Source organism: Onychostoma macrolepis, chromosome 20 (assembly GCF_012432095.1).
Source record: "Onychostoma macrolepis isolate SWU-2019 chromosome 20, ASM1243209v1, whole genome shotgun sequence".
Classification (NCBI taxonomy): Eukaryota; Metazoa; Chordata; class Actinopteri; order Cypriniformes; family Cyprinidae; genus Onychostoma; species Onychostoma macrolepis.
Window position 1 is genome coordinate 27,272,958 of NC_081174.1, and position 13,360 is coordinate 27,286,317.

A 13,360-nucleotide genomic window follows, 5' to 3' on the forward strand; every position below is an offset into this window, starting at 1 on the left:
ATATATTATTGTATTTTGTTTTATTTTATTTTGTTTTGTTTTATTTTGTTGCTGATTAAAATAAATAAATTCTTATATTCAGTAAGGGTGCCTTAAACTAATCAAAAGTGACATTAAAGAAATTTAAATGTTACAAGAGTTTTATTATAAATGCTGTTCTTTTAAACTTTATATTCAAAGCATCCAAAAAAAAAAAAAAAATGTATCACACAAAATGTTAAGCAGAACATCAACATTATAAAATATGAATAACAGTTAAACCAAATTATTAGTATAATTAGTATTATTGTTGTTGTTATTCCTGTGATGGCAAAGCTGAATTTTAAGTGTCACATGATCCTTCAGAAACCATTATAATATGCTGATTTGGTGCTAAAGAAATATAATCATCATCATCAACGTTTCTTTAGCACCAAATCAGCAAATTAGAATGATTTCTGAAGGACCATGTGACACTGACAATTCAGCTTTGCCATCACAGGAATAAATTACATTTCATTATATTATAATAGAAACCTGTTGTTTTAATTTGTAATAATATTACCAAATAAATGCAGCCTTGGCGAGCAAGAGATTTCTTTCAAAAACATAAATTACTCACAGACTAGTTAGCATGTATTAGATAAAAGTGTAATATATGAGAAATATTTAAAACAAAACTTAAATGATATCACATTGAAGAATTGGGTTGCCATAATCAACCATTCCCTTCGTTCCTATCAATGTTTTAATGTGGTCGAATTCAGTTCTAAACGACACATGTGTTTTCAATATTGATTGTTTACAATTATGAATGTAAAAGTGACCAAATTGTTGTATTTAAGGCACTATTAAAGGAGAATAACATGCTCCCAGTTCACTTGAGTGATGTGCAATTAAAGAGAGTGCACTTGTCACACATTTGCCAGGTACTGATGCTGGCACGCCAATGCCCAGTGTGGCACGCCGATTAATTATGGATTATATACACACTACACGTGTTTTAATTCATCTGGCTGTGATGAACATCTTTCCAATGACACCTACACAGTACATTCTGTGACGTGAGGTGGTTGTTGGTTCAAATCCCACAAGCTGTAATCTGTGACAATGTAAGGTTAAAGGTATCAGCTGAATGAAAATGACTAATAATTTCCTTAGCATGCTCCTGGTTAATGTTATGTATGCTTTATCAAGTAAACCAATAAAACCGTTAGTCGCTCGAGGGCTTGTTTAAACCCCCCACATCCTACAGCTGTGTTTCCCAAACCCAAGGGAAGGAATACACACTTGGCAATTGGAGCCAACATGTATAATACATCACAAATGTTTAAAAATTGAAGGTTTGCTCTCATTAATAATAAACCACAACTAGCGGGTCAAAGGTCGTGGGTTCTCTGATTCGCTCCCTGTCACGTATGCTCAGACACTGTCCTAACAACAACACCTGCAATCTATGGATATGTATGCGGCTCTGTTTGAGTAGGAATAGCTCCAGGGCCACAGCGCAACACTGCACTTCGCTGGGATCCACTGGATCGAGCGTGTTTTTCCGAGCAACCACTGCTTGAGTTTGGAGCCTCAGAACGAACGCACCGCTGCCGCTGGTCATGCGGGCAGCTTCATTTCCTTGTTTATCTTGCAACATATACAATTAGGACTCTGGTTCTGTGCTTTGTTAGGCCTGATTTAGTTGATGCCTATGAAAAGGCACTGTGTAAAAATGGTATACGTTCATATATTTCAATTAAATGTCTTGTATGATCTGTATTTGTTCAGAAGAGCATAATAAATAAGAAATATCTGAAACAAAACTTCAATTTACAGATGATTTGAGATTCACAGCTTGCTATGACCGACAGTTGTAGTTTCTACTACAGAATAGTTTCTACTGATGTTTTAATGTGGTCATATTCAATGGTGCAAAATGTTTTCAGCATTGACTGTTTACAATTAATAACATAAAGTGTCCGAAAAAGACAAATGTTGTATTTTAAGGAACTATAATGACATTTCACTTGATTATACATTAATATGATACAACTGTTTTACTTAGATTTTATTTTATTTTATTTATTTTTTGTGAAATGAGAATATAAGCCATAAAAAACATGAAAAAGCATGCAGATAACTAGATACAATAACCATACAAAGGTTTAATACTAAAACAATATAATACATAATACTTTTTTTTCGGGCAAGGATGCATTAAATTGATTAAAAGTGACATTAAACGTATAATGTAAACCTGAAAAAAATTATGTATTAATGTTTCCAATTGTTTTTGACATTGACGATAATAAACAAATCAATATATTAGAATGATTTCTGAAGGATCATGTGACAGAAGACTGGAGTAATAACTTCATCACAGAAATAAATTACATTTTAAAAGATATTCAAATAGAAACCAGTTTTTTTAAATTGTGATAATATATTACTGTTTTTACCGTATTTGTGGTCAAATAAGTGCAACCTTGGTGAGCATTACAGACTTATTTCAAAAACAGCGCTTATACATTAATATGAAACAAAAAAGGCCACTTTTATGATCTAATCAATTCCTGATGCATTCACTCAAGTCCCATCTCACTTTTCTTCTTGTTAAATATTCGATTTCACTCAAAAAAGACAAAATCTGTCACATTAAAATGGGTTTTATATGCCGTTTCATGTCGACTTTGAAGCAATTCCACATAAAGCTCCTCAAATAGATCTTCTTCAAAAGACATGCCGTTCTTGCATTCAAAGGACTTCCTGCAATTGCTCTATATAAGGTCCATTGCTTTCTGCACATACAGTTCAATTTTCATTAGATGCACGGAAAAAGAAAGACACGGAGATCCAAATCTAAATTGCTGACCGCCTCAGTTAGTCCATGTTCCATTATACTGTAGAGGCTGAACAGAGCCGTCTGGATAATTGGTCACCAGAGGAAAAGCCTCACCTGTATGGTGGGATTGTCCAGCTCTCATTCACTAACAACTTCATCCATCCGCAAGCGGCTAGTTTAATGTACCGCCGGGCTCTGACCTTTGCTTCCCGTCCCTCACCCCACACTCCACACCGCTCAGAAAGCGTATCTGTAAACAGGATCAGACTCATGTTAATGGAACAGTTCATTATTTACTCAGCCTCATGTCACTCCAAACCCATATGTTGTTGTTTTTCTGTATTGCACAAGTTCGCTTTTATGGACCTTTTTAGAGCTAGACAGATATGGATGAAGATTCATCAGATATGCTTATTTTGGAAACTAAAAAGCATACAGGTTTTGGATTGGCATGAAGCAAATAATATTGTAAATAATTGGCAGCAAATACTAAAATATTTAGGTGAACAGCTTCTTTTAAACAAAACCTTTCAGAAGTTTGGGGTTTCTTTAAAGAAATTAATATTTATTATAACAAGGATGAATTAAATGGATCAAAAGTGACAGTAAAGACATTTATAATTTTACAAAATATTTTTATTTCCATTTCATACACATCCTAAACATTTTGAGATTATATTTATTATAATTTTATGTCTAATATATCATTTTTTTTATTGTACTGTACTGTACTGTATTGTACTGTGCTGTTATATTATTATATATGTTTAATTTAATCTTCTTTAGTGACAGTAAGGACAGTTAGAATTTTCAAAAAATACTTCTATTTCAGATAAACGTTGTTGTTTTCAACTGTTTTCAACACTGATATTAATAAATACAAAGTTTCTAAAGTGACAAATCAGCATATTAGAATGATTTCTGAAGGATCATGTGACACTGAAGACTGGAGTAATGATGCTGAAAATTCAGATTTGATCACAGGAATAAATTACATTTTAAAACATATTCAAATAGAAAGCAGTAATTTTAAATTATAATATTATTTCACAATTTTCTCTACATTTCTTATCAAATAAATGCAGCATTAGTAAGTAAAAGAGACTTCTTTAAAAAAAAACATTAAAAAAAAAAACATTTTTGAAAAGTGCTTGATTAAAACACTGCAAGACTTTCAGAAAGACATCACCTCCTGCTTTGCATACCTCCGTCTCTGAAAGAAACTTTTCTATTAATGCACATATTTGTACATCAGTGCCTTGATGCTCCTTTTCATGCGTGTCAATCCAGCATAACATATACTGGAAAAGAACCATCTTTTGCATCAAAGTGTATCTGTGCATCAGTATTTTCATCTCTGCTATATAGGCTGACCATAAAAGCATGCAAAGAGTCTTGGTAAAAAGATCAGACACTATTTTCACACTGGACTACATGTTAGAAAGTCTCAAATAAGCAGGTTCCCGGAGGCACAGAGTCATTTGCGTTGTCTTCACGGTGTAGTTATATGCTTACATGCTATTTTGATTTCAAAAACAGTGTGTGGAAAAACGCATAATGCTCATTAATGTTCAGAAAGTGTGTAAAAACATCCATTAGAACAGCATAACACAAGAGGCTGATCAAGGACATCCTAAACCTCAATTTGAGATATTCTCGCTTTCAAAAAGAGCACTTCATACATAAAGCGACCACCACCACGATGAAGAGTGGTACTTAAACATTCCAGCAAAACCCTTGTGTGCCGAGACATTAATTGGAGGCTTTTGTGGAGGCTTTAAGAATGGAACAGACAACCCTTAATCCACTCCACACAACCGTCCTCCTGCAGCCCGCATCTAATGTGTGATCAATACGGAAAGTGACTACTGTTAGCTGCAATTAGGAGACAATGCTTCCCGTTTGCTATTTTCAGCAGTTTCCATCTAGAGGAAGTGCAACAGGGAGGATAATTGCGTATTGACAAAAAAGATACACACGTGCACCCAAACACACACACACACACACACACTCCAGTACTGTCATCGTGTGGCTTCAGCAGGGCTGTTTGCTGACCGTTTAACTGGTCCGTGTGAAAGCAAAACCACCACCAGCTCGGCTGACAAACAGTGTGATGAAGATGAATGAAGAAACTAGCAATTACCTTTTCAGTTAGTGGTGAAACTCAACACATTTCTCAGGGGTTGCTCTTCGTCTCAGATGTTTCTCCTCTGAAAAACAGCAAAGAAGAAGCTATATTGACAGAAAAGCTGAAAATAAATTCACAAAGCAGCTCAGATCATTTGCTCCTGGTTGAATTTGTTAAAAAATACTTTCAGTAAAACCTGTTTTGATTGCAGAAATGATCTATAGGCATTATAATATAAAATACATTCAAATCTTGCTACACACACACACACACACACACACACATTTTTGACATCTATTGTATCAAAAAATATATAAATATTGGAGCTACCAGCTGTTTGCATTTAATATAATAGGTCTCATTTTATTAGTATTATAACAATTTATGATGTACTAATATGAGTAAAAAGAAAGGAAATTATTTCTCTGAAGAGAAAAATAACTTTTTATTGCTTTTCAACCACAAACATGAGAGATGGATGGCAAAGCATAAAAATAATGATGAAAGATATTGAAAATCTTTCATTTTTATTTTTATTATTTCAGCTGCCCTCCTGGATACCAGTTTTTATTTCAGTTTCTATAAGACTTTTCTTTTTCATTATAAATCATGTTTGTCTTCGGTCCTTCTTGTATTAAGATTTCTGGAAAGCTTTTTTTTTTTTTTGACTGCTAAACCAAGTCATCATTGGTTTATTGAAGTAAAACATAACTGTGGTAGAATCAGCAGTTACCATGGTAAAAGGTCTTTTATCTCTTAAAATACGCTCAAACACTCTTAATTAGTATGTGAGTGCGCCATCTACTGGTCAATACTAAATAACAGAATTACAAACACACAAACACATCCAAATATTATGTGATGAATATACATATATAAAGTACACACACACACACACACACACACACACATACATATATACTGTATATACATATATATATATATATATATATGCTTTATTATATTTTTAACTGTATATACTGTTTTATTTGAAAGTGTTTCTGTAGTTATCTCACCCTTTTTTCACTTTCACCGATATAAAACTTTGGAAAGGTTTTGAAAGTTTTTTTTTTTTTTAAGGAAATATAATGCTCAAAAAAGCTGTATTTATTTGGTCAAAAATACAAAGCTGCATTTATTTGGTGATTTGATACATAATAAGAAACATTATTTTGAAAATATTGAATACTGAAAAAAGTGCTGCTAATATTTGTGTGGAAACCTATGAAATTTTGTGAATGGAAATGGCATTTTTTGCAAATAAAAGAAAAAAGCACTTGTTAGTTACAGTGATTTTAATGATTTACTGTAGACAGCACATGCATGCATGACTCCCCTTGGATGAAACCCATGAGATCTGTGCTCTGGATTAACCAGCAACTCAATAACCGATCAAGTGAGTTAATGATCGAGCTGAATCACTGATGAATGGCATCCAGAAGGGACTTCATGAAGAGCGCAAACTAGCTCAGGGTGTCAACGTTCCTGTATTGAGTGGCCACGACCTCAAGGGAGCAACAGTAAGAGTCTGTTCGCGGTGTTTGGATTGGGTCGAGTTAGTATACAAACTCCTGGCTCTGCCGGAATGGGAAATACCACGGTGGCCGAGAGAGCTCAACGCGCTGCAAATAGAAAAAAACACCTTCAAATTAAGAAAACAACTTCATCAATTTGACAACACACGCGCTGCAAATGCTCACAACACAAAGAAATAAAGAAATGCACTGCAAATAGTAAAAAAACACCTGCAAATTAAGAAAACAACTTCATCAATTTGACAACACAAGCGATGCAAATACTGTACTCACAACAGAAACAAAGAATCGCACTGCAAATAAAATTCTTTATTTGGTTGCGTTGTGAGCATTTGCAGCACCTGGGGCCTGTATCATGATGGTAGATGAACAAATTCAGAGTTACAGGATTAGTTTCGAGTTGACAAAACCAAACCACTCCAATCCGGCTTTGCTGGTACCATGATGCTGATCATCAACTTTCTTAGTCAACTCAGGCTTTGATCCTGAGTTTGTGGAGCAAGTGCACATGAATGTGTGACATCACTGGTGAACAGCCAATCACGAGCCTTGGTTAAAGGTTAGGTTTGGCTAAAAAAGGTTAAGAGATTGAAGAATATGATGAATTTAAATGCATTTACAATGAAAAAAGTACTTGTTCATGAAAGAGGACAAATAAAAGAAATTATCTTGCTTTATCAGTGCAATCACAAGTGAAACTTGTTAAGTTAGTTTATATAGTTGGAAATATACAGCGATAATTACGTAACGGAATTACGGAATTTAATTACAAAATAAAAGTAATTGCAATCAGTTACAGTTACTAAGAAAAAATGTGTAATTAAATGACAGTTACTTATGAAAATGTTAAGGATTACAAAGTGGATTACATCTGATTTTTTTCACACACACAGTGACTGCTCTAAAATATGAAACACCAATGTTTCAGAAGTTTATAACATGCTTATCCGATAACTCTTTTATTTCCTATATGGGTTTATGTATATGCTTTATTTATTTTTTTTAAGATTAACAGTTTTTTTCTAAGGCATTGTTAGATTCCAGTGTTTCCTGTCATAGCTGTGCAAAGATTTGATTTCACAAACAGTATTTTAAAGTAAGTCTGATTTTGTGGTGGCTGTGCTTCAGAGGGGACATCGGATGATGTTGGTATGATTCTTTAGGGTATTCTTGAAATGGTCTGTGGTCATGAAAAACAACACCCTTTTTACTTCAAAAACAGCTCTGTTCACAGCGACTCGTTTCGGTGCATATCTCTTTACATGCTAATGAGCTCTGCTCACCCCGCCCCTCTCTTCTGTGGAAGAGCAAACGCGATTTGCAAATAATCATAAAAAATATAAAGTGTGAGACTTACTTCTGGAGGTGCAGCTGGATCATGAACGATGGGTCCTGATCCATCCTTGAGTTTGAACTTTTTAACAAAACCTGCCTTGAATTGTCCCTCATTCAGAAAGCAGTCTGGAGTAAAATGATTTACGCAGCCAGACATAAACGAATTTAATGAAAGTGAAGTGACTTGTGGCCAAGTATGTTGACCCATACTCGGAATTTGTGCTCTGCATTTAACCCATCCAAGTGCACACACACAGTAGTGAACGCACACACCATAAACACACACTCTGAGCAGTGGGCAGCCGTATTGCAGCCATATTGGGTTTGGTGCCTTGCTCAAGGGCCTCACCTCAATCGTGGTACTGAAGGTATTCACTCCAAAATCAAAATGGCTTGATAATTGAGACTGTTTAGGTTTTTGGGGATTAAAAAAATGGAGTGAATTTTTAGCATTGTAGGGTGGTTGTGTCCACACACTGCCAAGACACATTTATATGCAAATGAAGATATTTTGCATCCAATGTCTCCTCTAAAATTAAAATATTATCATTTTAATTCAAGTGATGAAGGACTTTGAAAGTCTGACAGTTATCAGTGTTGAGTACTACTGTAAGGTTAACCCTGCCTGGTTTAGATGTTTGCACCATACAAGTTGAAAACATAGAAAAGTAATCAAAAAGTAATCAAATGTAATCAGTTACATTACTTTAATAAAGTAATTGAAAAGTAGGGTAACTTGTAATCTTTAACCTATTACATTTCCAAAGTCACCTTCCCAACACTGATTATATACAATCTATATATATTAACATTCATTTAAAAGAAATGATTTATAATAACTGTTAAACTAAAATTGCTTGTGTGTAATGGATTAATAATAATATAAATCATATAATTAAATAAATCATATAAAATTAGAAAAGTAATTATCATTAAAGCCAGACAATTTTTTTTAGTACTAGTGACCTTTAATTTGGAGCAAGATAAACTGGGGGAGTGACTTTTTTGTGTCAGTTTGCTCACATCTGATTGGTCCAATTTCAGTTTGAGATCTCTTACGGAACAGGTTAGCTGTGGAGTATAAATTACTATGGCAATGAATGCCGCAAAAAGCCAAGCCACTTTCATGGTACCCAAAACCCAGGATTGGTGCAAACTAAACTGAAATTTACCTGGCTAGCCAGCTAATCCGGCTTCATGGTACAGGCCCCTGCTGTCAAACTGATGAAGATGTTTTCTTGATTTGCTGGTGCTTTTTCTATTTGCATGTGTTTTCTGAAGTTGCAGCGCGTTGAGCTCTCTCGGCCACCGTAAAATACACAGACTCGCCTGCAATTAGCAATGTTGGCGCAGGTTCCTTCACTCTGATTGGTCGTTGAGGTTACAGTGGCTGCATTGTCAAAATGCTTCTGCTCCATTCTGAAGAGAAACTCATCTGTTTATTGACATGCAGGATAATGAAAAGCCCGTAAGCCAGATGTAAGCTGCAGCATACTGGCATATCCACGCAGGCTTTGTTTAGGATATAAAAACACGCAGAGGGGGGAAAGCGCACTAAATGAAATGTTAGCTCTGGCCTGCTTCCTAGAGTTGGTTTGAGCAGCTTCTGTCTTGGAATGAGGCAGGAAAAGAGAAATAAACACGGAGGAGCTCCAACTGCACTGCAAAATCAACATCATCCCATCGCTGGCAGTTTATGGCACATCGAGCCCCGCTGGGCTGCTTAGCTCCTCTGATTTCTGCCAATATCATAACGTGCTGAGCTCAAACCTTCGCGTTCTCTGTTGCATTCACACGTTATCGTCTGGGGCTAAAATGCTTGAGTGTGGTGTTGATTTCAAATAAAACAATCAATGTAATGGTGCAAAGACTGAACAACAGTAATGATTGATCGGTGAATAGGGAAAAGGCTTGGCTGCATTTTAATAGGAAGTTCTACTGCGTTCTGATTGGTGTTCAGACCAAGACAGTGGGCTTCAAACCAACACACAAAGTAAATGTAAACATTTTTAAGATCTAGTATTTCTTTATTGGCCTTTACAAACCCCTTGTTTCCAGCCTTTGCTTGATATAGCAATTATGCACATTTTAACAAAAACAAAACATTCTATTATAGTATAGTATTTTATTTTATATATAATTTTGTATAATTGTATAATATAATTCACGATTTAGCCTACATGTTTTCCAGTAAATGTTTGTTTGTTTATTGGCCTTTACATACCTCTTGTTTCCAACTTCAGCTATTAATATAATGTAAGTATGTGTCGTTTTATATTAACGAAAATGATATTAGATTTTTGTATACAACTTTTATTTGTTTTACAATTCAGTTTTAGAGAGGTTTTATTTTGTTGTTGTTATATAATTTACTATGAAATCAGTTATTCTGTTTTCCTAGGTTATTTGATTGATTACATTTTTGAGGGTTTTTTTGGCCTTTGCAAACCCTCGTTTCTTGCTGTATTAGCCAACATGTTCTTATTAATGTGAACTTTTAATATTTTTGGAGTGTGCGTGTTTACATGTTTTACTATTAAACAGGTTCGATTTTCATGAATAAAAAAAACTGTTTTAAAATGTTTTTCTTTGTCTAATTTAATTTAATGTTTGTTTTTGTAATCTAAATATTTGCTTATTTGCATGTTTCTATTCAGCTCCCTTTTATAATGAATTTGATAAAGATGCAATCCCGCACACTATACTTGCTAAATATTGAAATTTTTCATCACGAGCAACGTTTCGGTCCGCTGACCTTCAGCAGGCATATAATGAATTTTAAAAAATAAAAATCTATAAAATAAATTTTGCTTTCAATGAAATAATAATATAAAATAAAAATCAAAAAGGTGTGTGTTCTAGTAAAAAACGTTTCCTGAGAAAATGCAGGATCTGAATATGTCCTTCACTGAGTTTCACTGTGACATTTACACCTTTAAAAATAATGATGTGATGTTTCTGATGATCAACTTTAAGGGAGTGAGGAGGAACCATACATTTTCTTTATTCAGCAGTAACCTTTTCAAATAAAATGAGCCTGAAGTGTATATAGACACAAATGGCACCGTTCCCTAAGGATGAACGGCATTCTTTAATCATTTTTATTACAGTCTAATCGCTCTGTGCCTGTTCTTCCAGATGTCTGCATCGAGAGATTAACTACACAACCTGAATGATAACAGATACAAAACAGAATAAAGAGAATGAGTGAGAGCTGTGAATGGGTTACACCGCTGCGACAGTCATATTTGCACTAAATAAATACAAAAACAAAGAAATACCACCTGGAGAACATTCATGCTTGTACAATGGTTTTTGGGATTAATTTGTAGAAAATATGGCACAATTCCCATTTGTCCACCAGGGGGCGTCAGATGAACAATGTTGCAGGTGATTATCGCCCCACTGAAAGCCATTACTTCCACACTATGGTGCAGGGCCAAATTAAAAGGAGCACGATGGGCAGTAACTGTCAACCTAATGGTGTCTTACACAGTGTGATATTCAATTTGGTCTCAGCAATGATTAGAGAAGATTATCTCCAGAAATATTATTTATGAACACACTAGGTGTTTTGAATGGATTTGCATGCACAACTATTGCCTGCTCTTATCAGATGAGAATGCTAATTAGAGTAACCGTAGATTGCTTTATTAAATGGGGTCTGAGTAATGAGCCCCAGGAAATTTGATTTTAAAATCTCCTTTGCACCCATCAGAACTGAGATACAATTTTTTTTTTCAGTGAAAACATGCAAATAATTCTTCAACTTCCATAAAACTTCCATAAAACTATATATATATATATATATATATTAATAATAATTTTTTTAATGCAAAATACAAGTTGCATCTATTCCTTTAACTTCCATTGAAATTAAACGTAGAAAATATTGTCACTTAGAAATTGCTAGTAAATTTCGCAAACAATACAATGAAATGGCAAATAACACTTTGAATTAAACATAACATTATTTAATTTTCAGTAAAACAAATTCCAACATAATTTTATTTACAACTCTGGAAACTTTTTTGTCATGTTAGCAAATAATAATAATAATAATAATAAAACTAATAATAACAATTACATATATATATATATATATATATATATATATATATATATATATATATATATATATATATATGTGTGTGAAAAATATACAGTTAAAATATATTGAAATAACTTTGATTTGAAAGTTTTTTGTTTGTTGAAATCAATAACTTCCTATATATTTTGTGGGATTTTTGAATACCTACAAGATGCAATTAATCTTATAACTTGCCTCAAACATGAAAGGTGCTTCTAAATGGCCATATGCACTTAAGACACTTGTCATGAATGCACAGGTGGATAAAACCAGAAGTGCATGCATAAATGTTCAGGAGCTCCATGCATTAGTTAGTTGAACATGGGCCAAGTGTTGCAGCATATGCACATCTGGCACACAAATGCACTAATCTATTTTCAGCACAGCATGGCTACTGGCCACATTAAAAAACACCCTTTTCTGGAAGTGTGGAGGTGTGTTTGTACAAGAACACATTTGCATTTGTATTTAGAGGGGCTGAGTATGAAATATCAATAGCTTTTTATATTGCGTGTTGGCTCTTGGAGTATATTTTAATAGAAAATGGACTTATAATGTGAACTTCTGAAAAAAACATCTGGATTATTTTACAGGCAGTGTTTCAGTTGGACCATCAATGTCAGGTCCACAAGGGACACAAGTGTTAAATGTACATTGTGTGTGCTTTATGGCATGATTGCACATGACACCAAGGCTGCAGGGTCAGATCAAGCCTTCAGCTGCAGATCATAGAAAATGGGCCCAATGCACGAGACATTAATCTGTATTTGATGGATTATTTCCCAGCAGGCTTTAGTCAGATTTAGTGGCAGTCAAGCAGTGAAATCAACCAATCTGCTGAGGGAAAAATGCTTTAGATTATGAAGTCATAGAGAGTGATGTCTGCATGTGAATTATCACAAGTCTTAATGTCCAGAAGATCAAAGGCATTAAATATCTAAACTAGAGAGAGAACATAAACCATGAACACCAACGGGTATAAAAAAAAAAAAGGGCCTGAATATGAGTCGTGATAGATTAATATGCAGTTTTGGGAAGGTTACTTTGGAAATGTAATCGGTTACATATTACAAGTTACCCTACTTAAAATGTAATAAGCAGTGTAACTTTTCAATTACTTTTTGATTACTTTTCTAAATTTATAATGTTTTCAACTGCTTTCAAACATGTAAACCAGGCAGGGTTAACCTTACAGTAGTACTCAACACTGATTACTGTCAGACTTTCAAAATCCTTCATCACTTGAATTAAGTTTATAATATTTAAATTTTAAAATAGACATTGGTTGCCAAATATCTTCATTTGCATATAAATGTGTCTTGGCAGTGTGTGGACAACCACCCTGCAATGATAAAAATTCACTCCCTTTTTTTAATCCCCCAAAAACCTAAACAGTCTCAATTTTCAAGCCATTTTGATTTTGGAGTGAATACCAGCGCTCTCTTCCACCTGAGGACCAC